Source organism: Nelumbo lutea, chromosome 2, assembly GCF_056320005.1.
Source record: "Nelumbo lutea isolate HS-2025 chromosome 2, American lotus-T2T, whole genome shotgun sequence".
In the NCBI taxonomy this organism is placed as follows: domain Eukaryota; kingdom Viridiplantae; phylum Streptophyta; class Magnoliopsida; order Proteales; family Nelumbonaceae; genus Nelumbo; species Nelumbo lutea.
In genome coordinates, this window is record NC_142685.1 from 63,414,709 (window position 1) to 63,420,097 (window position 5,389).

The following is a 5,389-nucleotide window of genomic DNA, read 5'->3' on the forward strand; positions in this document are numbered from 1 at the left end:
TTCTCCTTTTGCTTCTTGCACACAATACTAACTTAAGCATCGGAGCGTTCCCGTCGGGAAACCCCCCGGGAGTTCTTCCTCTTTCCTCTCGTCTCATGCACCTCTCAGGAGCCACGCGAGCACCAGCCAGGAGTGACCAGATTGCGCAACATCATTTGGCGTCGTCTGTGGGAAATGCTTCAAAAGGCCTTTCTCTCTAAACTTTCTCAATTCTTATCTTCCTCGAAACAATCCAACGCTCATGGGTTCCTCTAGCAACGTCAAACGAAGCACGGAAATGGACAACTCCAGGGAACAACCCCAGCTTCCTACTGTCTGTATCGGACAGTTCACCGTCCCCCTCTCTATGGACGGAATCCCCAGCTTGAATGTGCCTCTCACAGTGGCACCTGTCGTCGCCCCACTCCCTGCTACAGTCGGAACGGTGTTCACCGAACCTTCGGTCATTCCCCTAACGGCCAGCTCAAACCAATTGGAGGACTTGATGCAATGCATGTAAGCCATGCAGGCCCAAATGCAATAGTTCCAGCAACTTCAGCTCTATCAACAACATGTATTGCGCCAGGTCTCCTAGTATCAGTATCAGTAGCAAGTCCCCCAGCTACCTCAACCTCAACTTCAGCAGTCGCAGTTCCCGCCTCGGCACCCAGTCTCGCAGCAAGCTAAGTCTCGCCGCCAAGACGAGAGCCCCTCTGGCCAAGGAGAGGTCCCCCAAAACCTCCCAAAAAATCAGGCCTCCCACCGCAGTAGACGAGAGAGACCAGCTACCCCGATATCACCGCGGGTGGACAGGTTGGGAGGACCCTAGCTCGCCATGTCTACGTCATCTTGGCAGTCAAAGTTTGAAACCCCTCTATCCGCAGCCATCACCAGCAGACCAGGCTACTTCCTGCATAAACCATTTCGGACAGTGCAAAGGTGAGCAGTATGAACGCCGAGCCCACCAAGAAGCAAAGACGTCGCCGCCGAGCTCGCCAATCTATCACCCGCGATTTGCCCGAGCTCATGGGAAAAGAAGAGGTAAGCTCGACCGAAGTCAAAGTTCCCCTCCTCTCGGTTTCATCCCCCCTGTCTTCCGAACTCCTGGTAGTCCCGATGCCCAAAGACTTCAAGCTCCACCCTCTTGACAAGTATGACGGGTCATTTGACCAAAATGACCACACAGATGCACCTGGCGCAAGCTAGTGAGTCGTGCATGTGCGTGGCCTTCTCCACCACTTTTAGGGGAGCAGCCCGTACGTGGTATCGAAACTTGGCACCTGGGTCGATAAGAAGTTGGGTGCAGTTCATACAAACCTTCACGTCCCACTTCGTTACTAGCAAGTGGTGTCCGTGAACTGAAGAAAATCTCCTCAACATAGTACAGAGAGAGGGAGAATCCATTCGAAGCTATATCAAGCGATTCAATGATGCCTGTATACAGATACCGCGCCTGGACCCCGTCGTATAACTTGCAGCAGCTAAGAATGGCGTGACACACAAAGAGTTTAAATGGCACATGGTCGTCAACCAACCAGCGACCATAACCGAGTTCCTGAAGCTTGCGAATAGGTTCATAGCCACCGAAGAGGAGATCAACCAAAAGGGCGAGGGCGCACCCGAAAAAAGAAAGAGGGAAGGAGAGCTCTCCAGTCAAGGAGACAGTCGAAAGAAAAAGGACATAGCTCGGGGGGCAAGGCCGGGTCAATTATTCCGACCTCCTATAGTGAACCGAGCCGATTACACCCCACTGAACGCGGAGAGGGCTGAAACCTTGATGGCGATCAAGGACGCCCCGTACGTGAAGTGGCCACCCCGTCTGAGGGGGAATCCCAATGAAAGAAATAAGAATCTGTATTGCAGTTTTCACAAAGATCATGGTCACAATACCGAGAGTTGTAAAAACCTCCACAATGAGATAGAGTAGCTCATCCGTCGTGGGTATCTAAGAAACTTTGTACAGAATGATAATAATAGTAATAAAACAGGTCGGCAAGGGGAGCGCGGTAAGGATGCTCCCGAGTCCAGCAACAGGCCAGTCGAACAACTACAGAGGCAGCCTTCGGAGGAGAGGCCAGTCCGGGGAACCATCCACATGATAGTGGGAGGCTCTATTGTCGTGGGTTGCACTTCAGTAGCAGCTCAGACTTCAGTTCATGAAGCCACTCGGGAGGAGCAAAACCCCCCAAAGCAGTCGAGGACAAAAGAGTCAATTTTCTTCATAGAAGATGATGCGCGAGGAGTCCACTTCCCCCACGATGACGCGCTCGTAATAAAACTAAGAGTAAACAACTTTGAGGTCAGGCGTGTACTCGTCAACTCAGGCAGCTCAGCCAACATCCTCTTCAAAGCTGCATTTGACCAGTTCCAGTTGTAGAGAAGCGAGCTGAAGCCCGTAGACACTCCTTTGGTAGGCTTCAGCGGAGAAGAAGTTCGACGCCTTGGGAAAATAACGGTACCTGTGGAAGTTGGCACGTGGCCTTGTGTGTTCAGATTCAAGCACAACTTCTTGGTGGTCGCGACCCCTTCCCCCTACAATGCCATAGTAGGTCGACCGATCACCCATGTCCTACGAGCGGTGGTCTCCACTTACCATTTGGCTATGAAGTTCCCAACCGACTTCGGTGTGGGAGTAGCGCGGGGCGACTAGCTCGAGTCCTGTAAGTTCTACATCGCCGCCCTGAAGGGAAAAACCAAGGTAGCCGATGACCTTGAGCTGGAGCGGCCTATGGAGCAAGGCGAAGAATGAGCCACGCCAACAGAAGAAACAATCACGGTTCCGACCTCAGCAGCGGACCCAGCTTGAACGCTTCAGATCAACGCTTCCGTCTAGGAACCTCTACGATCAGAACTATTAGGCCCGTTAGACAGAAGAAACGCAACCTAGCCCCGTAGCGGTGGAAAGCGGTCGACGAGGAGGTCGGAAAGCTCCTCGCATCTGACTTCATAAGAGAAGTCCACTACCCGAGTTGGGTAGCCAACCCTGTCCTGGTAAAGAAGGCCAACGGCAAGTGGTGCATGTGCGTCGACTACACCGACCTGAATCGGGCTTGCCCAAAAGACTGCTTCCCACTCCCTAGAATTGACCGATTGGTGGACACGACCTCAGGGTACAAGTTGCTAAGTTTCTTGGACTTCTATTCAGGTTATAACCAGATCAAGATGGACCCGGCAGACGAAGAAAAGACTGCCTTCATCACAGAATTCGGCCTATACTATTACAAGGTTATGCCCTTCAGGTTGAAAAACGCAGGGGTAACCTTTCAAAGGCTTGTAAATAAGTTGTTTGTGTCGTTAATCAACAGAAAAGTAGAATGCTATGTAGACGACATGGTCATCAAAACTCAATTCTCACATGAATTAATACAGGATTTGCACTCTGTTTTTGAAATTATGCGTAAATTTAATATGAGGCTGAACCCAAACAAGTGTGTGTTCGGTGTGACCTCGGGCAAGTTCCTAGGATACATCGTTAACCGGTGCGGCATCGAGGCCAACCCGGATAAGATTAAGGCCATTTTAGATATGAGACCGCCCCGGAAGTTGAAGGAGGTTCAGAGGTTGAATGGTCGCATAGCCGCCCTGAGTCGCTTCATGTCTAAATCGGCGGACCGCTGTCTACCATTCTTTAAGGCAATTAACAGCAAAGGGTTTGAATGGACCCAAGATTTCCAGCTCGCGTTCAACGAGCTCAAGAAATACCTCGCTAGTGTGCCGACCTTAACCCAGCCCAAGGAGGGCGATGTTTTAGAACTATACCTCTCGGCGAGCGACGAAGTGGTCAGTTCGATACTAATAAAAGAAGTAGATTGGGTCCAACGACCCATCTATTATGTTAGTAAAGTATTGTAGGGAGCAGAAACGAGATACCCGAAGATGGAAAAGCTAGCATACGCACTGATAATTGCAGCTCGGAAGCTCCGCCCGTACTTCCAAGCTCATACTATTATCGTCCTCACCGACAAACCTCTGAGGTAGGTGTTGCTTAAGCCCAAGGTCTCTGGTCGGTTAACGAAGTGGGCCATTGAGCTCAGCGAGTATGACCTCTAGTACAAGCCGCGAACTGCCATTAAGGCCCAAGCCTTAGCAGATTTCATAGCCGAATGCACATTCAGCTCCGAAGTTCCCAAGACGGTTGAGCACAAGGCTCCCACCTCGGGTGAGCCTGAAGCTCCCAGGTCGGTCGAGTCTGAACCCCGTGAGGTAGCAACCAGTGTGGCACCTCTCCTAGCTCGGCCAACCACGAGCCGGGATGAGGAGCCCTAGATCCTTCACGTAGATGGCTCCTCGAACCAACAGGGCAACGGTGCCAGAATAGTTATGCACGGCCCAAGCGGTACGAAACTGGAATACGCGCTACGCTTCGAGTTCGCGGTGTCTAACAATGAAGCAGAGTACGAGGCGTTGATAGCTAGACTAGCCATAGCTAGAGAAGTAAAAGCAAAGCACATTGTTATCTACAGCAACTCCCAGCTCGTGGTTAACCAGGTCATCGGTGAGTATGAAGTTCGTGAGCCAACCATGATTGCCTACTTGACCAAAGTTAGAGAAGCCCTGCTCGACTTCCAGTCACACTTCATCAGACAACGGTGCCAGAATAGTTCTACACGGCCCAAGCGGTACAAAACTGGAATACGCGCTACGCTTCGAGTTTGCGGCGTCTAACAATGAAGCAGAGTACGAGGCGTTGATAGCTGGACTAGCCATAGCCAGAGAAGTAAAAGCAAAGCACATTGTTATCTGCAATGACTCCTAGCTCATGGTTAACCAGGTCATCGGTGAGTATGAAGTTCGTGAGCCAACCATGATTGCCTACTTGACCAAAGTGAGAGAAGCCATGCTCGACTTCCAGTCACACATCATCAAACAGATCCTAGGTCAGAGAACGCTGAGGCCGACGCTCTGTCCAAGTTAGCCAGCACTAATGACATCACCATGAGAACCGTGTACATAGAAGACCTATCTTGGCCTAGCATTCTCAGGGGGACAAAAGAGGTCGCTCCCATCGTCCAAGCAGAGCCGAGCTGGATTGACCCGCTCGTGAGCCAAGCTATGCTAGGATGCATGTTCACATACATGTGAGTGGGGTTGGGGGTGCTTTTCACATGCACACGCAGAGCCAAGCTATGCTAGGAATAGTCCACTGCTACCACTAAGAACTTCCTTCCACCCATTGCTGGCGAGAATGGCCCGAGTAGATCGATGCCCCATTGTGCAAAGGGCCACGGACTGGTGAGATACTTGAGGTCGGCGGCGGGTCGGTGGTGAATATTGGCATGTCTCTGGCATTTGTCACATTTTCTAACAAATTCAATGGCATCTGCCTTCATTGTTGGCCAATAATATCCTTGTCGAATTGATTTCTGGGCGAGGGCTCTACCCCCCAAGTGCCTACTGCACAACCCCTCAT